Source organism: Tympanuchus pallidicinctus, unplaced genomic scaffold (assembly GCF_026119805.1).
Source record: "Tympanuchus pallidicinctus isolate F22 unplaced genomic scaffold, pur_lepc_1.0 scaffold3, whole genome shotgun sequence".
Lineage (NCBI taxonomy): Eukaryota > Metazoa > Chordata > Aves > Galliformes > Phasianidae > Tympanuchus > Tympanuchus pallidicinctus.
In genome coordinates this window covers 101,231,519-101,254,112 of record NW_026294747.1, presented here as the reverse complement: position 1 = coordinate 101,254,112, position 22,594 = coordinate 101,231,519, and the positions used below count along the sequence as shown (strand labels likewise).

The 22,594-nt window shown below is 43.9% G+C and overlaps 1 long non-coding RNA gene across 4 annotated transcripts in view; it reads right to left on the bottom strand.

Moving 5' to 3' along the window:
• Positions 1-22,594, bottom strand: part of LOC128086095 (uncharacterized) — a 155,317-nt gene that overhangs the window by 74,751 nt on the left and 57,972 nt on the right. For all 4 annotated transcript variants that reach the window (XR_008209230.1, XR_008209229.1, XR_008209231.1 and 1 more), the window contains one exon: positions 5,692-5,836. This is a non-coding gene — a long non-coding RNA (uncharacterized LOC128086095). The remainder of the gene's footprint in view (positions 1-5,691; positions 5,837-22,594) is intronic.

Below are 22,594 nucleotides of genomic sequence, written 5' to 3'. Positions count from 1 at the left end.
AACTTGAGAGATTTTAAACTGGAAACAACCATATGGTTTACAAACCCCAACTCTGTGAAATATGAGGTAGCTTCCCTGGGACAGCTTAATGAGAGGATACAAATGAGAAGTATGTGCCTGTTCATATTTAGGACCTGTTTTTTTAACACATGTCTACACAGAAATACACAGCATTTCTTACCTTGCATACTTCAGTTTTGATACATGATTGGTTTCCTCCAATTTCACACCTCATCTGAATGTACAAGTCACTTGACAATCTTATGCCTCAAAGTCAGGCAGTTAATTCAGGCTACACTGGAGCTAAACACTTCCCTCTTTTCAGTTGTCTGCTCTAGATACAAGCCCATGTGATTTGCCAATTTACATAATATCTTCTGACAAGCTGACTCTGAAGTCATCCTGGGTGATTTGCTTCCTTTTGCAAAACAAAATGGGAGACAGTAGCATCCAAGGGAATGAGTATATCTATTGCCCTCAGAATGAACAACTCCAGCTCTTGGAGCTCTGGTTTCTTTGATGGTAGCAGGAACAGAAATTATGCTGCTGCCATGGCAATGGAAGCAGAAAATCTCTAAGGGGATCTGGAATTGCATGAAGTGGGTCAGATCTCCATCTTCCTATTACACAAACTAGAAGATGTACTGAGATTCTCCTCTTCTCCAGGCAACAGCCTTAGTGTTACCCATGAGTTACAACCAGAAGGATCACATGAACCAGGAGTTTAACTATGTGCTTTCTGTCCCTGAAATAACATACAGTGGTGCTCTGGAAAGTCAGTCAGATTAATCTTTTCTATTATAAAACAAACAAACAAACAACAACAAAATTATCTTTTTACTCAGCTAGGAGTCTTTGAAGATTTGGTCCCAACATATGTAGTCTGCAAGTCCATTTGCTCCAAAAATGACAACACATTAGAAAGAATCCAGAAGCTGATACACAAATACCTTTCATTATTAAGCCTGGCCAATTTTCTGTCAACAAAAATTATGCTTCTGAAGTGATGTGGAACAAGAATCAAACATGAAAGCGTACAAGTATCTACTTTTGAGCCCTTGAACAGTTACAAGAAGCCACTTCTTCCTGGTATTTCTGCTACACAGAATGAATTTTCATTATCTGAAGTATCTATTATCTAATGAATAAGAAACTTGCATTATGCAATAAAGTACAGCATGAACAAAAATCCTGGAAAACATGCATTATTTCATAGTGAATTACTGTGGCAGAAATGGTGTTTTTAGTGAATTCTGTGGCATGGTTGATGTGTCACCAACTATATTACTGACATTGCAGTCAAACTTCTAAACAGCACAATTAATTTCTTGACTTCTAAACAGCACAATTAATTTCACAAAAAATTATCTGCTGGTTGGGGAATATACATTTTTTTCATCGGGACATCATGCTCTAGATCCTTGGTTGCAGTTGAGGATTGCAGTTCATGAATAATGAATGGTTCATGTGCAAAACCTATGGCAACTTGATGTTTTACCAATCAAAAATGGCACAAACAGTCCAAAACAAGAGGCAATATCTAGATACGTCAGGCCATTCCTGCTGTGGTTGGAATGAATTGCACATTAATTAATCTATAAGCATGAAATCCACAAGCACTGGAGTATAGAGTACCTCCAAAAGCTGAGACCTGCCCTGATGGCTCTTCCCTTCATAGCACCTTGGAGAAACTTTGGAGAAGATACATACCTTCAGCTCCCAAGAAAAGGGAGGCTATGCTTCGAATCTTGAAAGCTTCCTCTCTTGCTCAAGCATTTAAAGATGGCATCCAAGTCTTTGTTGTGTTCTGCTCCCTTGCAAGTGTGTAATGGTTTTCCTACCAGCAGCAAAACCGAAAAGAGTCTGTGGATACAACTGAATGTACTACAACATCTGTCATGATCAACCCCTGCTATTTCGTTCTTTTTGCACACAGGGAAGTACAAAAACCACTCCAGTTGGACCTTTCTTTGAAAGGGCAGCTCTAATGGTAGGAGTAGCCTAATGACTTATTAGGCTAAACACAGAGTTGCTAAGTAACATGAAAAGCCTGTGTCAGCTGAAAGAAACGTAAGAGATTTAGCTGTTTGGAAAACAGTGGCAATAGCTGAATTACACCATGAACATTAGAAGGAACAAGCACAAAGGCGAAGATGGGTGTAGCTCCAACAGAAGGAATTGTTGCTGGGTTATTGCTTAGTCAAGTGCTTTTAACATCAGATAGCAGGTGTGCAGATGTGCAGGGAGTGGTGCAATTAGCACTCCTTCAGAGGAAGCCTGAGGAACCATAAGGAAGAGCAAAACATTGTTTACAGAAGCCAAACAGCCAAGGCTGAATCTGCAGTGATAACAAATCCATAAAGTTATACTGGAGCAGGAGTTTGGCAGAGTGCCTGTGACCATGGAAATAATTGATATTTTCAGTTAGGTGGCCAGAACCGAAAAGAAGAAAAAAAATCAGTCTGAGTTGCCTGAAAACACTTTTTTACCTCTTTTCTTCAGCAAGTAGAAAAATAAACTGTCTTGAGATGGAGAAACATTTTGTTTGGCCCAAAACATCTTGCTCCTCCACATCTTTAATCAGAGCAAAATAAAAGGGAAATAGGCTCACATCTGGGCTCAGGAGTTACTCGCAATGCTAAGGAGGACACAGGTCCTGCTCCCTTTCTTTTTCAAAGCCCAGAGTCTCACACCTTTCCCTGAGATATGGACAGAGCATGCTGGGGCACCCCAAAGGCAAAGGAAAGAAGTTTGAAAAGGAAGACTTTTGTCTTGCTCTACAAGGAAAGGAGAAGGGGAACAAGACCAGTTTGTCTATGGACAGGTCATCCAGAGCAGGCACATCATTGTCTGTCTGATTTCCAGCTTAGAACAGGATCAAAAAACATACAAAGGAAAGCCTGGGGAAGAAGCCTGGGCATGGAATAACCTTTGTGTGAGGTGCTGGGAACAAGATAAGGCTCCGTTCAGGTAGGTGGAAAATGTGGGGTTACACCATGGGTTAGAGTGAAACCAAGATCAGCTAAAGCACTCCAGGTGGAACGGAAGGAGAAGCCTAGCTTTCTGCTTCTCCCATAGAATCTTAGAATCACAGAATCACCAAGGTTGGAAAAGACCTCCAGAATCATCCAATCCAACTCTCCACCTACAACCACTATTTCCCCACTAAACCATAAACCATGTACAATATCTAAACATTTCTTCAACACCTTCAGGGATGGTGACTTTGATTCTTTGTTTTTCTTTTTCTGTTGTCATTTTGGTTTTTTTGTTTGTTTGTTTTCCAAAGATTTATGAACTGGTTGTGGGGGAGAGACAGAAGAACAACAAAAAGGGGAGACTGGAAGACAGCAAACCAGCTCAGGCTGGGCGAGAATGACTGGGTGCTGAGTGCCAGTTTTTGCTACAAAATTCTTTTGCTTTGAATATGCAAGAATTTATAACCTGAGTGAAAGAATTTCAGCAGCAAAGAGAGTCAATATTCAAAATGGACTAAAAGTCAGTAGTGAATGTCCCTTTTAAAAGTACAAATCGGACAGAAGGGTTGGGAGCTGGCGCAGCTCTCCTATCCCAAGTCTTTGTCCTCACATTTGGATGGTGAGCATCCATGTAAAGAAGCATGTAAGAATGCCATGGGGAATGGGGGAGAGAAGGAGGTAAAAAGGGATATTTTTAATGACTAACTATTCCAAATCCCACAGAATCTGGTATACCAGTGACCTCATCCCAACCTGATTGTGTTATAGTAACACACAGTATAGTAACACCATCTCATTCACGGACTCTAGGCTTCACTTCCACCTGCAAACAGAGGCATCTTGTGAAAGTTTAGATGACCACAAAGGCTGCTTCTTCCCTACAATGCTCTGAAGAGCAGAAGCATCCACTGGAGACCTCATGTTCTCATGGGCCAATCCTGCTCTTACCAGTGCGGTAATTAAGACTGGTTTTCAAAACAAAAAATCCAGCAACTTGAGAAGTAGCCAACCAAAAAACAAAACAAAAAGAAAATCTGCTTACTTCCTGTCTTGTATTCATATCGGTCTGAAAATAAAACACTATGCAAGCACAAAAAATGATTACGTTACTCACAGCCTCCAGCTATTCTGACTTCACTGGATGGATGCCTTACAAGCATTGATTGTTCTTGAGATAGCCTGAGACTTGTTTCTCAGAGAGATTATTATATATTCTTGCTATGAGGGGGAAAAAAGCTCTGATATTGCCATGTCATCTTTTTAGTGGTATCGTGTATGCAATACACTACGGAGGTGTGAGAGTGAAGAAAACAAACAACAAACCAGCTATATGACTAGTGGCACTGAACCAGCTATACTACGCACCCAAGAGGCTATGGTTAACTCATGGTTGACTCCAGCTCCACCTCTGCACTCCCTCCTGGTTCTCTGGACCTTTATACTCTGCCCTCCAGAAGAGTAAACCTTTCTATTTGGTTGCAAAAAGAAATATCCCTGCTTCACGCCTTCCATCACCTGCCTCCATTCCACAGTTTCATTTACTGAGAACACTCACGGTGTTAACAAAGCTGACTCCTTTGGAGGAGCTGCTCCTGCAAGCTTTCTGAAGCTGGAGGAGTGGCTCCTTGCCTTCACCACTTATATTAACCAAACTCCTGTAGAGATGACAGCAGCTTTTCTGCAGACTGCTCTGAACTCAGACCTCTATGATGAGACTCACTGCTTATGTGACTGATGTACAAATAGAAGTGTGCAGAAGCAATTGATGATGGGGTGCTCTCCAAAAGTAAGTGCAAAGCTCTTCATCCATGTGGTTGGCAATAAGCTCACTCCACAAGACAATATTTAAATGCTCAAGAATATGTCAAGTACAAATACTGCAACATATGGCACTACAACTTTCCAGTTTCAGGAAACATGAAACAATAACAAAGAAGTGTTTTGAATCCTCTGGTGTTGCTTAGGTTGGTAACTTATGAGCAAATTTCCATGCCTAGTAGCTCTGAATATCAAAAGCAGTTCCTCTTCATAAATGGCCTTTTTGGACAGGAACAAAACTTGTTGGTGATGGAGAGCACTTGGCTTCATTCAGTAGGGCAAGGAGCTAGACCTGGGCAACTACATATTATGACTCAGTGAGAACAAATGCTTCATCCACCTCCCTGTGGATTCTACCAAACATCTAGCTGTATTGGCAGGGGTTACAGTGGGCCACACTCAGCAGTATCCATTGGTCTTATTGGAAAGGCTGTGACAGCCATAGAGAGCAAGGAGCAGGTTATGGGGCTACTTTCTTCTTCTCACCAGAACTTGCACCATATATACTTGCACTAGTACTTCCAAGTTCCACCTTTCCCAAGTATCCTTTTCAAAAAGGATAATCAGTAGAAGTAGGGTGATTACCAAAGGTGTTCACAGGTTGAACAAGGAGATGCCTCAGAGTTTCATTTTTCTGGTTAGACTGAATCAAGAGAACAGGTTGCCTACATGATATCACCATGGATCAAGACTGCACCAGCTGTCCACATTCAGACTGCTCTGGAAAACATGATCTTGTAAACTCAGATGGCACAAAGGTGGAAAGCTAAAACTAAGGAATTGGCAAAACATGGCAAGAGAAATCACAGTCTCTACAAAATAATCACATTAACTATCTCAGATTTTGTTTTCATGTTTCTTCTAAGCCACAATTTGCAGGACAGTTAGTTATTACCTTCAAGTAAGTCTTCAAGTGTCTGGACAAAATGACTTTTTCTTTGGTGTCTGGCACAGCTGACAACAAAACTCTCATTTCTTGATTTGCAGGGATGTCCTTTAAACGAAAGACTTTTCCCAAAAGAGGTTATGCCAGCGGCAGCCTGTTAACACAAACAAGCACATCAACATTTACATGAGATTGCAACCTCCTCCCTGCACCCTGGTTGGTCATCATTGATCTAAGTCTTATTTAGCCTGCCTGGCAATGACAGATACATTGTTAGACATAACACGTATGCTGGACATTAGGAAGAACTTCTTTTCAGAAAGAGTGGTGAGGCATTGGAATAGGCTGCCCAGGGAGGTGGTGGAGTCACCCTCCTTGGAGGTGTTAGAGGAAAGAGTAGATGTAATACTTAAGGACATGGTTTAGTGGGCAATATTGGGGTAGGTGGACAGTTGGACTACAGGTCTTAGAGGTTTTTTCCAACCTTAATAATTCTATGATTCTGTGGTTTCAGTGTTGCATTCAGCCCACCTGTTTTGTGCCAAGGTTCGAGAGACACATATAAACTTTGCCTATTTAACATCCCAAATTTTGGGCCCTGTGTGGACTAAGCTCCTTGCTTTGTCATTCTGTTGTTTCACAGAAAATACAGCAGCAGGAAAGGACAAAGGAGAACGGTCTGTATTTCTAGTCAGCTTCAGCTCCCTTCAGCTTTAAGGTCACTCCTCTGGAGATGATGAAGGGCCTGGATATTCAATAACATTTTTAATTAAAGTTCTTCTGATTATGTAAGTCATGTGGGGAAGTTCATAGCCTCCCATTCTGGAATTGAAAGTTATCTAAGGTCTCTCAAAGCCACAGAAATAAGAACTAGAGCCAAGCAGGTCATTTGCAATCAATTTTTTTTTTCATTAATTTCACCTTTGTCTGAGAATTCTCTATAAACAGATTGAAGAAATTTGTTCATTATTTATATTCAATAGTAATGCCAGTAAATAACTTCCTATCTGCAGAGCAGTCCATTATAAATTATAACGTGCAATATGTGCCTTATCCATCTACTTCCTTTTTTTTTTCCCTGGTAAGGGGAGATAGGTAAGAAAGCAACGCAGGGTAAGTTTTACAAGAAAATGAACTATTCGTAATTCACTCTTTGTCAGTACATAAGCATCTCTGATTAAAATTTACTAGGTGAGCCCTTGTGCTTGTAGAGCTTGAATGAATGCAAAAGTCAAAAACCGAAGGACAGCTGAACTCAATCAAATCAAAAGTCTCAAATTCAAATTATCACATACACTTTTCCCTCATTCCACTCTGCTCCATAGCAAATAGAAACTACATAGAGCAGCTTCAGGTCCTGGGTGTTCTCATGAACCTTCCTCTTATTTTTTCCAGCTACTTGACTGAAAGATCTCCACACTCAGCAGAAACCATGATGCTGTCAATTTTTAAAAAATAGTCTTTTGCTGAAGCTAGAAGATTTTAATATGAAATTAGAAGAGTTCCTTTCCTTACCTCCACCCTCTGCCAAGCATGGAACCAAACCATGACATGCCCACCTAAGCATCAGTCCCTGATGTACCTAAACAAGCCCTGCTATCTACTGAAGAGGTAGGTGTGATCAGTAGGATGTGCACAAACATGTGCAGAGCTAGGGAAATCTGTGGCATCCTAAGTACACACTGTGTATACTCTGTTTGTTAGTAGCAGACCCTGCGTGCCTCAGTTCTGCTCTTTACATTCTCTGTAACAGTCCCACACGGTGCATTTCTACATAACATGGACAAACATTCCGTTTGAACCATGTCATCTACCCAGTCTCCAGATGGTGAGACAGTCCACGTGCTTACAGCACCTGGACCACACTGTGGTTAGCTCCAGCTGCGGGGGAAATACTTACCAGGACAGAATCTATCCTGTGTAAGCCTAGAAAGACTGAATTTCCTTCTCAAAGTGTGAATTCTTTTGCAATACATTGCAAATGTGCTCCAAATAACTCTTCTAGGAAAAGCATTTACAATGGATAAATATTAGATGTTCCTACTTAGTAGTAATTTGTTCAAAGTTTGCCTTGCCTCGAGATCTCGAGGCAGAAGGTAGAAAACTAAGAAAAATGTCAAAGGTGATTCTTCTTCTTCTTTGAAAGAAACGCCCTTTTGTAATTAGACATTCTGATCCTAATCCAGCACAAGCACTTCTGCTGAAAATCAAACTTTGTAATGTATGGAATGATTTGAATGCCCAGTTGCTTCTTTAAAAATAAAAGAAAAAACACGGCCATATCCAGCGTGGCCCAATGCCTGCATAATTGTGACCACAGGATGTCAGTTTCCTCACTGTTGTAGAATAATGTAATTTTGCAGACACATTCAACTCCTTTGTGCGTCAGTGTGAGAGATAATGACTGCTCACTGGAGGCCAGATCTTGCACACCTTAAACAGATGAGCCGTCCCCATTGATTTCAGGCTGTCATCGTACGCTCTTCCACCTCCTCATGTAGTCTGCATCAGCACATGTGCTCGGAGTGTGTTTGCTGGGTTAGGCTGAAGATCAGAAGTAGCAGTCGCAACGGAGCTGTCTGTACACAGTGCACTGGGGAGGAGGTGTTGGAGTGGAGATGTCAAAAAGTGATGAGTCTTAAAAATATTTTTATCTCACGCTCTACTACAAGCTTTGCTTCCCGCAAGTGAACACCAGCACAACGGAGATGCTTTCATACTAACTCCAAGCAGTCTGCATGACAAAAGTCTTTGTACCCATGTGGGATATCAAAGCACTCTCTGTGCTTAAAAGAAAATGTTACAAAATTTTAGTGTTGTGGAGTTGCTTGGGCTCATTCACTCACACCCCTGCTCTTGTGGCCTTTTGAATTCACTTTCCACCAAAACATTCGGGCTTAATATTCTCAAAATAGCTGTTGGCAGGAAATGTTAGAGTTCTTAGTCTGAGGAATAACAGGGCTGCCTGTGATCTACACCACCGAGGGTGGGACTCTCATTCTGTGTGCCTCTCCCAGCAGCTCCCACGAGGTTGGCAGTGACATTGGGAGTGTGCGGATGGCTGCAAAACCTCATCAGCCACCCAGTGCAGCTCACAGGTGTGGTGTGAAACATGCAAGACACGATCTTGTTATCAGCAAAATGCCCTCAACACCTCCTGAGAAGAAATAAAGATTGGCAGCTGGGATTGGCTTATCCTTTCTTGCATGGGAACGCATTCCAGTGTTCACTGAGGCTGGTGGAAAGACTTTCCTGGACTAGGTGTGCTTTGGAACAAGCCTAGTTTATTCATCTCATGTTTTTGCTTCAGAAAATAATTAATGGCACTTGATCTTAATTGTCAGCAGATCTGCTTTCACTATTTGCTTTTGAAATTATATACTAATGTAGCCTATGAAGTTCCTGAACAAGTAAGAATGGCCCAGGCATCTCCTTCCCTGACCTGATTTTCCCTCTGCCCCATACAAACCTTTTCCTCTCATGTTTGATGCTGACATTGGAAGTTACAAACAACAGAATTTCTTGTTACTGGTGATGAGATCTAGAATCATAGAATTGTTTGAGTTGGAAGGGACCCATACAGGCCATGTAGTTCAACTCCCCTGCAATGAACGGGGACACCTATAGGGTGCTCAGAGCCACACCAGTCTGAGCTCTGAATGTTTCCAGGGAGGGGGCTTCCACCATCTCTCTAGGCAACCTGTGCCACTGCCTCACCACCCTTTCAGAAAAAAAAACAAAAAACTTTTTCTTATGTCCAATCTAAATCTCCCCTCTTTTAGTTTGAAACAATTTCCCCTTGTCCTGTCACAACAGACCTTGCTGAAGAGTCTGCCCCTCTTTCTTACAGCCTCCCTTTAGATACTGCTCTCAGGTCTCCCTGGAGCCTTCTCTTGTCCAGGCTGAACAGCCCCAGCTCTCTCAGTCTGTCCTTGCAAGGAAGGTGTTCCATCTCTTGAATCATCAACAGTATTAAAGAAGACCTTCCCTGCCTCAGCGAGACTTACTGGAGGAGCCACCAACAGCCTCTGACCTGTACCTCGAGTTGAGCCTGTCAGTTTCCCTATTTCCTCCCCTTCTTCATGAATCAAGAGCCACACTTAGTGGCCAACCAAGCCTGCAACTCTGCACAAACTCAAAACTGCTCAGATCAGAGCAGCAGGTCCAGGGGGCCATTGCCTTTCAATAACCGTACTGGCTGCTGATGACTTCCAAGCAACCTGGAAACTTTCCTGCAGTCATAGTGCACACACAAACAAAATGAAAAGTCTTCTAAAGTTTAGGGTGCAATTACATCTTGCCAGAAACATAACTTTTCAAGTCAAAGTGATCTGTGAGAAAAAAGCTGGGCTAGGGCACACTGCAACTCCATCAGAAAATGAAAAGACGCCCAAATCATCACGTTGCAAGTGTTCTGGCCACCCCTATGGGCAGTCGCTGTTTGAAAGACAGACATGGGAGAGAAAGGATGGATCTTTACACTGTCCTCTCACAGAATCAAGTGTGGGGAAAATAAGAGGTGTCATGGCTGCTGCTGACCTTAAAGCCAGTGGACATGGAGCATTAAGTGGGATTTTCATGGGTGGCTTTCTGCATCTTCAGGTGCCTAAGAGTCTCAAATCTGCCCTTAAGCTGTTCATGGCAAGGCTGCCCTGGTGCCTGGCACACTGCTATGGGGACAGCAGCGACGCCTCCTCATGTAGAGGCTCCAAGCTGCAGTATGGTGGCTCAGGAGCTGTGTGCAAGCCCAGCAGATCCATGCTGTGACCACCAGGAGCTGCTGGAAGAAAGCCACTCCCAGCTATTGTTTTGGCATGGTTTCACTCACTGCTGCAAGCACTTCCCACATTTCTGAGCACAGCAGTCACCTTCTTTCTTATATTAAAACCAGATACAGGTCAGATACGGCAACGGTTGACATGATGCACTTGCTTTCCAAGGCTTAGCACCTTGGCCATCACAGGAACGCTGCTCTGCTCCCTGCCAGAGCTGAATTAACAGGCGAGAGACTGCCAGACAGTCAGATTGCGGTCAGCGCAGAGGGGAAGAAACAGGCTGTGCCCAGCTTATTGCAGGCCTGATAACAGAAATTGCCAGCTCCATGATGAGTGGAGAAACTGACAGACATCGTGCTAAGCCCCGAAGGAAACAGTGCAAGGGGCACGTCAACACCTCAGCCAAAAGCACTGAGTGCACTTTTACCCACCTCTGGCTCCGTAAAGCATATCTTGGTTTGAAACATTAGTATCATGCATGGCTATGATGCTCCTGGTGAGTTAAAGCAGGGGGGTGTAACCTCATTTGTGGGTGGAAAGAGCTACACCAGCCTTCCAGGCACTTTCCTTTATCGTGCTTTCCCTCTCTGAGGAATAAGTTCTCTGTGGATGAAGAAGTATCAAGGATCCTGATAACTCTATGTACATCTTAATGATCACTTAGAATGGTAATTAGGTACACATACATTGCAGAAAATGATCTTTATTAATTAGTGGATGATGTTAGACATGAGCAGTGCTATTTTCCACTGAAACTTTCCCACGTATATACAACAGAAATTTACTGATGATGGGCATTTCAGATTCAAGGAGGTAAACGTAGTCTGTTCCATATTCATACGGGACCAATCTCCTGGCAGCGAATAGCAGTTCCTCTCAGAGGCATCGCTACAAGAGTTTCACACAGCACAGGACTGTGGCTGAGTGCTGATGGAAGCTGAAGCGTTTGAGATGGAGGTGATCGAGCCAGAAGTCTGACACACAGAAAGTGTTTCTCCAGGTGATTGCCAGAGGATGGTGTTGGAAAAAAGGAGTTTTTAAAAACAGCTGGTAGAGTCATCGTCCTTCCGCCACTATCATAAGTATTTCCATTGCTCCATTCTACGTCCACCATCCCTGGAGGTGTTCAAGAACCGTGTGGATGTGGCACTGAGGGATGGTCACTGGGCAGTGGGCATGGTGGGGATGGGTTGGCTGTTGAAGTAGGTGATCTTAGTGATCTTTTCCAACCTTAATGATTCAACAATTCTACGAAAAAGCTTGAAGCAGTACAGTTCACTTGCAGGATTACAGCACAGCACTATGGGTTTCCCGGTGGTTGCTTCTCTTAATCAGAAGAGCTGGAGACCAAAGAAATGGGCAACTCCTCCCATGATGCGCTGAGAAGAAAGGTAACTGAACTGTCAGGCAGCAATATTTGCAGACTATGGGAGGCAGCTTCAGAGTCAGATGGAGTCTGGCCTCTAGTCATCCTGCCTGCGTAGCTCCTTCCTCTGGTCAAAAAGCCCCGCAAAGCCCAGGGCTGTACAGCAGAGGTAGGGCCCACGCACTGGAAACCTGCACAGATGGTGTCTTTAAAGAGCAGGGTGCGCCTGAATGCAGGCTGAGCAGGAAAAGAAAGCCTCCCTGGATGGGGTCTGCTGGACTCATTGTACTGCCAGTCACTACTCTCTCTGACTGTGCTTGTGCTCCCAGGTTGATATATCCAATATTAATGAGGCATTTATACTCCATCTTGGAGCCCTCTAAGAACATGCATTTACTCCTAATGGGGTGTGCCGTTAAATTCATTAATATCGTTGACTCTTTTCTTATCTGGAGGAGCTGGTATATAGCAGAATGCTGGATGTTTTGTTCTAATCAGCATGCCTATAAGTAAGCAGGAGTTTGTGCTTGCTCAGTGTCATGTTTTTCTCTGGGTATTCTGGGAATATCAGTGACATGGCAAGTGACAAGCGTATCAGTGACACTAGGACTGAGGGAAATTAGCTGTGAGCTAGTGAAATTCACAAGAGGAAATACATTTTCCGCTAGAATGGTCCTTTCTGAGCCAAGTGCCCACACTGGAGAGTTTGGGGAGCAGTAGCATTTGCTGTCACAGATGCTAAAATACAGTCATAGCCAAATCCATCATAGCTCACAGGTTTGGTGATTGCCATTTCACCAGCTGGGGTGGGAAAATTGCCCCCAACTATTCTGGGAAGAGCTGAGCTGAAAAGGAAACTCAGGCTCACAAAAGTTCATTTCACATCAGCACAGAATAAAGAGAAACCCCAACGTGCGTGTATGCACATGCTAGGAGCAGGAAACAGGATGGATCTAGAGGCATTTCTGGCCACAGCTAAGTGGAGATTTTAAGAAGCACAGCCAACACAGACCCATACATTCACAGACATAAGCGTGTGGTCTTCCTAATGAAATAGATTGCCTGGGATGTGCAGAAATGTCTGATTATACTTTTACATGCCAACCTTGCAGGTCTTTAATGCTGGGATTTTGATAATGTTATCTCATGAGGGAAGGAAAGCACAAAGCTCAAACAGGCTTGGATATCACAGATAATTTACACCTTGCTTGCTGAAGTTCTTGCAGCACACTCCTCCAGAAGGCAGCAACAGCAGCAGCAGCCAGGTTTATGCATCTCATTTGAAAGATTTCGGAGAGAGGGACAAAGGATCATCTGTGCATCTCTTTGGGAGGAAGCCTGCTGTTACCTGCCTGCCCAGGATGTTATCTTTGCTCTGAGGAAACATGCCTCGACTGCAGAAAAGGCATGAACTGTATTAATTCTGCCTGGCACCTGTGTATTTAAAACGCTTTCATGCTAATATTTCCATGCATAATTGCATCACCAAGGTGGGCGCTGGTCATTTTGGAGGCCATCTAGAGAACACATGGAGATACAGCTCTTCAGGGCAGGGAGGAGTTCAGAGACTAAAGGACATACCTTTTAGAGCTCATTGATCGGTTCACAAATCATCTCACATAAGAGATATAAGCTCAGGTGGTTTAAAATAGGTGGTTCATTCGCCCCTCACAGATTTGCAGGGCACTCTAAAGATTTATTTGATGTCAGGATGATGCACACCTCCTCATATTGTTAAATATTTATTCATTGCTCTCATGACTTGACATTTCTCCACCCTTTTTTATTTTAAATAGAAATGTTCATTTTGAACCAAGACTCATTACAAGAGGTGGAGCTTGTGGGAAACCCTCTGGCCAAGGAGTGACTGAAAACAACACACTTCTTGCTGGAGAACGCAGATGGTCTCAACAGAGCTAGCAAGGCAATGCCATTGTTCCTTCATCTGCCCCATCTCCATTACCTGGGGCCATGACAAACAGCAGCCCTGACATCTCACCACTGCCCACCCACCTCCCCAAAATCTGTCAGGCTGCAGATGGGTGCCTTGCATAATGCTAGATGGCAAGCTATCCCCTACATCATTTTGCTCACTCACCATGGGCAGCATGCTAATTCAATATCAAACTGATGCTTTGAAGGCTACACAGCCAGCAGAGGGGAAATAGTAGCAAGGAGGAGAAAGTGCTATGCCAGCAAGCAGCTTTCACAGTGTGATGAGAGGCAGGGAAAGCTTCCAGGGGAAAAGTGCCACTCCCAGCTAGAATCAGCCCAAGAAGCCTACACCTAACAGCCTGTCTGCTGCTAGCGGCTGCAGAGCTGCATGGGAGAGGGGATATTGATCAGTTTCCCAAAGGAGGTAACACAGCCAGCGTGTGCTGCACTGGAATATATTTGATATTCAGTAGTTTGTGGCATGGTACAGGATGCAAGGACTTTGCTGTTTTGACAGCACTATGAGATCCTTTCATGCAAATCACAGAGTTGAAAGCACAAGGTGACAGCCGCCTGAAAGGAGGGATTTTCTAGTCAGGTAATGGAGCCTTTTGGGTTCACAAACCCCAGTCTCCTCCACAGCATCAGGGAGGGCTGGTTACTTAGTGTTGATGTCTGAGGCGGATGTGGGGTTTTCCTGTAACATTCTCTTTCCACTACAAATAAGCCCAAAATTGCCAGACTTGGCATTTCAGAGGCTAAATGATGTCCTGTTCACAAAGAGCTTTGAGATCCTTGCTCTGGAGGCATTAAAACTTGTTTTCAGCACACAGCCATTAGAGAAGCAGTGACAGCATCACCCTCACTCAGACTTCACAGGAAAACTGACAACCTTACCCTTCATGAATGCCACTCAAGTGGGAACTTAAAAGGCAAAAACCTGCAAGAGAAGTCGATTAGGCAGACAAGCAAAAATATCTACTGTACGCACTGCATTGCAATGAACACTTGGCCAAAGTTATTCTGGAGACCTGCTTGCCACTTGCACTTGCAGGGATGTTCTCAAAGTTTACAGAGCCATTAGCAGCACTCTGACTCTGGGATCATTTTGGGGTACATCTCCCATGGCTGCCCTATATACTGCATAGACCTGTAGCACACCATCCATTCAAGTATAGAGGAGAAAGTCCACCAAGGAGCCAGGAGCCCACATCCCATCTGCAGCAAGGACAGAACTTTCCTTTGCATTTCACAGTTCAGCTGATACATTCCCATCCTATTTTATCCCAGCCAGTCACTTAAAGAAAATCACTGTCATGATAGAAATTAGCACTACAAAATTTGCCAGACACGATGCATCTGTTTCAGTGTTCTGCCTCTAACAAAACAGGGGAGTTCCCTTTAGAAAGCAGTTTGCTTGCAACATTACTGCTAACCCATTTTCAGAAATACAGACATTTCCTAGAGCAAAAGAGGTTCCTGATACAAAGGATGGAGGGACCTTTTGTCATAATAATTCCAGCCCTTTTCATGGCACACCAGATTCCCTGGCAGAACGGTGAGCACAAACACAGGAGACTCAGCGTCTGCTGGAGCTGTAGCAATGGGGAGAGAAAAGATTAACACTGTTCCCAACGCTCAAAGGCTCTCAGAGGAAACTGCCAGGAAAGCAAATATGGCTTTAAGCAGGGATGCCTCTGGAGACTTGGGAATCTTTCTACTAGATGCTGTGAATATGGTTGCAAGCCTCAGAAATCCTGGTAAGAGTTCCTGCTGAGATGTTCTGTTGAAGTTAAAATGTCTATGCTGAGACGCTGGAAGTCAGCAAATAAAATGAGCATTAGGGACTCAGCATGCACATTTTCAAGCCTTTGGAGAATTACATTATGTGTGAAAGAGAAAGAAGGCTTTATGGAGATTTGTGGAATTGGTAAACATATTTATTTTGATTATGAATACTGTAACCACATATGCTGTACATAAGTATTAATCTATGCATTGAACTGTAAGGATTTTTCTGCATATTTCTTGGCTGTTTTTAAAAAGTGAGACTCTTCCTGCACAGACTCATGGCCCCATCCCCTTTATTTAGCCATGTCATTCACTCCTGCATTCAACTGTGACTCAGAGCTCTCCAAAGCACAAGGACATCCAGTTCTCACACCATTAGTCCACCTCTAATTTTAAAGATCCAGAAACAGAACAAGGAAGGGAAAAGGAGGGACTGAAAACCAGGGCAGGTCCTCCACAGGCATTCTGATACCCAGGGACCAGCAAACCCAGCTACAGCACAGCAATCTGCTGCTGCCATGGTGCTCACAACTCATCTCATCATGTAAGCATCTTGTGTTCTGAATGCCCACTAAGCAAAGAATATGCTTTCAGCGCACCAGGCAGACAGTGACACTCACAAAGCTCCAGTTTGCATAGAGTTTTGTCTACTATTGTCAAATTGTGAAAGAGGAAAGGAAAGTGAGAGATGTGGGGCTTTGAGTATATGTAGAAAATGAGAGATCTTGTTTTCTGAATGTGTGTGAAAACAGGTTCATATTTTGTTCCTGTAAAGAGAAGCTCCCTTCCACGGCCTCCAGGGCATGCAACACCTTATGGACAGAGAGCAAGCACTGGGAGAAAGTGCCAGACCCACATCATGGCCTCATGGTTCCTGTGTTGGACATGGGAAAAAGTGGCAGAGAAGAGGCATGACTACTCTGCGTCCTGCAGTGAGGGCAATATGGTGCTGTCCATACTGAGGCCTTCCCTTCCTCCTCCCCCACAACCACACCATCACGGTGGTTCACTGCAGCTGGGTTTGGGTTTAGACCTGCCCAACATGTAAAAGCTGCCAGGGTAGCAGCACTGTCCTTGGCTGCAGTGCCAGGTCCTCCGCAGAGGCCAGGCTGTCTTCTTCCCCACGCTGGCTCCTGCCCCTCTGCAAGCCATGCATCAGGGGCACCTTCATCTTCTCACAGAAGGGCTGGCAAGTGGGCAGAGGAGGGGGAACCCAGTAACAAACCAAGAACCAGTAAGCACAAAGAAGCAGAAATCACAGGTAAATATTTGACCGTGGCAAAACCCCACCACTAGTGCACCTATGGGCTGCAAATGGTACGGGATCTTCACATCAGAGAATCACAGAATCATTAAGGTTGGAAACATCCTCTAAGATCATCTAGTCCAACCACCAACCTGTCACCAATATTGCCCATTAACCTTGTTCCTCAGTGCCACATTTACACCTTCCCGAACACCTCTAGGCACCATGACTCCACCACCTCCATGGACAGCCTGTGCCATTGCCTCACCACTCTTTCAAAGTGTTTCCTAATATCCAACCTACATCAACCTGGATTTTGAAGGAGCAAATGGTTATTTGTGGAAAAGTGCTGAAAATAAAGAAATGAAAGTGGACCAGGAAAAAAAAAAAAAGCTACATTTTTATTTCTATAGGTGGGACTATAGGAGAGAAACTGCAACAGTGAATATCATACTCTCTGCAAGGAGGCTGGATTCCCCTTTAAGGCAAAGGGAATTCAAGTAAACAAGCAGCAGTGAGCAGCTTGGTCATCAGAAAGGCATAAGAAACCCTCCAGCCTGGCCCAGATCTATATAATGACACATTTATATGGTCTAGATAAGGCAGCACAGAGGCAGTGACTTTGTTCTAATCTAAATGCCTGATTAATGTGTCTGCAGTTAGCAAGACACTGAACTCAATAAAGGCAGTGAGTAGGAAGGAGATAAGCAAGGGCACAGTGATATGTTTGTTCAGGTGTTAGCATGACAAACATTTTACACCTGCAGTCTTCCTTTGTTTTTAACAAATTCCCCTCCCATTCTCTGAAGGTTCAGGTCTCTATGGTTGCTTCTTTGGAGAAACAAATACATGCCTTTGCTAGTATAAGGGTTAGGAAGAAGAAAAAAAAATAAAAGAGGAAATGCCTCTTTGTGTGCCATATGGGAAGTCCATCACCAGGGAGGCATGAAAGCAAGCAACCAGAGAGAGGTCCAGAGATGAGCAAGGAAGAAATGGGAAATTCTGTGGCAAACTCATTTTGTGAGCCTGGTTCTGCCTCCGCTGCACCAGTCCAGCCCCTCTGCACTGCTGGGCTGATAACTGGGAGATGCTGCACTGCTTCCAGTGTCACTGGAAGCCCTGGGCAACAAGGGGTCACTGACTGACGGAAGCCCTGGGCAACAAGGATCCCAGAAAATCACACTGGTGGGCTTTGGGCTCTCTTCAGCTTTGATTTAAGGGGATTTCCTAAAACTAAATTGTTGTCTTAATAATTCTATAGCCACAAAGTCTTCAAGCTGATTTCTGGCTTACCAAAAATAATGCAGTATGTCAGGCAGTGGCAAGCTAACACACAATTACTCTTTAAAAAAAAACTTAATTTGCTGAAAAGCCTGATTTTTCTAGATTCTTTTAGAACTTCATAGTCACTTAGCATAATGATAACAGTATACCAAGAGATGTAAAACTCTGATTTACTAGGGTTTTTTTAATGTCTCCAGCACTGAGCATTGGCAAAGAGCACCTTCATGGGAAAGATGGATCTGCTTTGGGGGCAATGGGGAGGGCAGCAGGGGGGTACTCACAGCTGAGACTCACAGCTCCCTTTGCCTTCTGAACTAAGCCCTTTGCTACCTGCTCAGGGCTTGAGATTATCCAGAGGCTGTTTTCATGAGAAAGCAGGAATATGAAGTCCAGGATGCACCACCTGAAAGCAGACACCACAGAGCAAAAACCTCAGCTGACCCAGGGCACAATATGGGACACACTTGCTTTCCAGCCTGTCATCATTGCAGCACTCCTTCACTGAAGGAAGGGTGAGAATCAGGTCTCCATAATTGTGTTTTTATACGGCAAGAGGATACTCTTCAAGTGCTGTAATAAATTCCAACTTAAAAGAACAAAGGAAATAAGTAATCTTTACAGTGTTTACATTCATTACTCTGACTAACCCTGCACCGGGCACTTCTCAGAACTAAGTTTTCAAGGGTAAGCATGGCTTGACCAAGTTTGCTCTATTGGAAGAAAGAAAAACAGACTGGGCAAATGAACAACAAACCTTAAGCCTCAGCTGCAATCTAACATTAGGTTTCAATATGCAAAAAGAACATGAAAATGCAACCAATTATTTTTCCCCATTTACTATTGATTGTCTCTATCTTTCCAAACCTTAAGCTGTTCTGCAAGCAGAAACATTAGGAATTATATTTAAAAATCAACAACAACACTAAGTTTCTGAAGATGACCTGGTTCAGCTAAAATTTGCTAGTTCATGGGATAAAAGTCAGTCAACTAAGAACAAAAGTTCACTCAATCTTTTTCAAATAAAAAATGAGCCAACTCAACTATAAAATTCAGATCTGGAGACAGATTTTGGATACTGCAAATGCCTTGGCTTTGTGACCAAACCTCTCTGTAGGTTATTACCAAAACAGAGCAGCATGAAGTTCTGACCCAGGGCAGCAGTTCACATTCCTTCTTGAGGGCTACAAAGTCCTTGCAGGACTTTAGCAGACCATGGCTCCGCATTTGGTTCCTCTGATTCTCTCCCACTTTGTCAAAAGCTATTTTCCCTTCAACTTCTGCAGTGGGGTAGGTCCACAGTGGCAAGAGCACACCCAGCTTTGACAGCGTCCCTTTAGGTGAGGTGAAGGGAAAGGGCCCGCTCACCATGTGATGCTACCCTCATCAACACACCATCAGGATCTTCTGCGCACACTGAATGGACTTTCAGCTCTCAACATGGAGCAGTGATAGTTTTTCCCAAGTATAATTTATGACGCATACCCACTGAGTCACTCCTAACAAATAAAGTCTTCAATAGCAGCAATACCACCCCATTACTCCTCCAAGAATAACAGCGAGATAGTGAAGCCAATCTAATTATCTCTTCCCTCAACTAATGATCATTCATTGGATTTGAGATGACTCATTGCTGGCCTTTGATCATCACCAGCCTCGCATATGTTGTGTCCCCTGTAGGATGAGAAGCTGTAATGGCTTTGCAATGTACCTGGCTTGTTTGAGAGGCTTTTTCCCCGGTAGATGCAATAGGGGATGCAGGGGCAGGCGGTGGGGAGCCAGGCTTTCCCCATGCTGCAGAGATGGGATGGTATGCACGGCCAGATGCGGTGTGGCTGTTCTGATGTGGTCAGATGGAAGCTAGGGGCAGCTGCAGGAGGAAGGAGGGAAAACCTGCTTCCAGTTTCCCTTGGTGTGAACTTGCCGCTGCACCTTTGCAGGCTGTAACACTGTTACAGTTACACTGAGAATGAAAGGGGTTCAAGGTCCAACATCAAAGGGCGCAGTTCCTGCCTGCACTGCTCCCCAAGCACAAGGTCCCACTGAAGCACTGAACATCTGTGGTTAGGCTGCTGAAAGCCTCTAGGAATTGCTGGAGTGGTATTTTTTGTTATTGCTGCTTAATTTGTTTGTTTGTTTTGTTTCTTACTGTTCTATCTAATCTTGGGGAGGGTTTGGGGCAAACAAAGCAAAGTTCAAGTGACCCTGCTCCTACCATAACCCCTTATGCTCTACAAAAAGGAAGCAGTGGAGCTTATGAATACACTGTTGCTGGGATTCTGTTAGCACGACCAGCATCAAACACCTCTCTCCCACCCCTTTTCATAACTTCACGTTCCCAGGGTCTTTGTTTTTCATGTCATTCATGAGTCAGTTAAAGGAGAGGAAGGTCCTGAGATATGTGCAGTATCTCCCCCACCCAACTCAGAGAAAGTGGCTGAGCATTATTGTATTTTGTATTCCTGGAGTTTCTCTCTTCTGCTTTTTCTAAATGGCATCTCCACTACTTGCTAGGTATAGTGTAGGACTTCCAGTTAGGTAGCTTTAACTGCATTCTACTCATATATTAAACCCTTCATAGGGTTATGTATATTTTTAATTCTTAAAAGAAACCTTTCTTTCCAGCAAAGTATACTGCTGATAACAGCAGCTTTGCAAATAAAGACGAAAGGAGCTTTTCTGAGGTGGGAACAACTTGGTGCTCAGAGTGAGCAGGAAGCACAGAGCCTCACAGCACGTTCACATTAGAGTGCCAGTCTCACCAGCAGCATAGATTGCAGCACCATAAAGCAAGATTTACTCTCTGAAAGCAGAAACATGTCTATGTGTAGAGCTGTGACTTTTAGGGAGCCATTCAGTTGCTATTGAATCCATTTTCTGCTGCAAAACTTCGCAAGGGAATTTGGAGACATAAGGTTTAGAGCTAGTTGAAAGAAATATTGTTTCTGTTCAAAAGCTTAACTAATACACATCCATCTCCCTGAACTGGGAAGTGGCTGCTGAGGAAGCAGTAGACAAATGTTGCAAGGTGCCACGATTACACTGCAGGTATGACAATACTTTGTGTTCCTCTCAAAGTCCTGACTCCCAAAATCATTACACAACAAGCTCAGCTGTCTACTGAGAAAATGATGTTTCTTGCTCTCAGTTTCCAAGAAAACTTTAAAAGTACTGGCACAAAAAGCTCAAGAACTAGGAGGCAAGTGAAAACATGATTAATGGCATCAGTTTGTAGCATGCAGAACCCTTACTGCTGCTCCCCAAGTCTGAGTTTGATTCCACTGTGTGTGCTGATAGCTTCAGCAGAGCTACGCTCTCATGCCTGGAGCTGCCTGCTCATCTCAGCACCTCCTGCCTGCACACAGGCAGCATGGCAGCTGTGGCACATTGAATCAGAGCTGCATGATATACATCAGTGCTAGAGTAAGTCACAGGACAGCTCATGCTTTATATTAGGAGCATGTCTTTTTATTTGTTGATTGGCCTGGTAAACTTTTGAACAGGATGCTCTGGCAGGCTTTGACCTGTCTGTCAGAATCAGCTCACAGCACCAACAGGTTTTTCAGCCCTCCATGGACTATAGCAACTGTACCGCCACCAAAGGCAGCTAGTGCTGCTGTACACTGATGTTTTGGGGTGGTGGTGGTCTTCTGTCTGCAGAGCCAACTAAGGAAGAAACCATGGCCTCGGAGAAGGGCATGAAAACCTCTTTGAGGTTCTGGGAGGCAGGTATTTGCCCTGGGTGAAGTGAAAAGACCTTTCTTGAAAAATTGGGATGGATGAAGGGTCAGAGCAGTGGTGGAAGGAATGGACTGTGAAGAGGATAAACAGGAAATAGGAAGTGGGCGCCTGACAAAAAGAGAAGGAGAGGGTGAGGGAGGAGCATGACACTAACAGGACAATTTAACTGAATTTGAAAAGCACCATCAGTGTACAAACAAACAAACAAAAATCCACAACCATCCATCATTCTCATTTACTTCAGCATTTTGTTCATTGTTCCATCACAGTTGCTGTCCCATTCCAGAACTTAATAGTTTCTACAAAACAAACAAACAAACAAACAAAAAACATAAGCAGATGGCCAAAGCTGCTTTTTTTTTTCTTTTTTTTTTTTTTTCTTTTTTTAAACTAGAAAATTTGAATGTGGAGCTGGATTGCCTGGAGATGAGCATTTCAGAAAATCTCTTTTTTTCCTCCCTCACCCTTCCCTAACTCCAGCTCTGCTCATCTGAAGAGCTCAGCACCATGGCATCTGCTGGAAGGATGGCTATACAGGACGATTTAATTCTTACACCATTCTGCTCTCTCAGCCCTCCTGCCATCACCCCTTCTTCTGGTAAGAGGAACAAAAGGAAAGAGAAAGCCAATGTGAAGATCTCTGCAAGCTGAAGTGTTGCCCTGGGAGTTGCAAGAACATCAGCACTGACTCACTGCTGACCCCAGCTCAGCCTGTACCTGTTCAAGCCTGCAGCCTCAGCACAGAGCAGCAGTACGGCACAGTTAACTTTCCAGGAG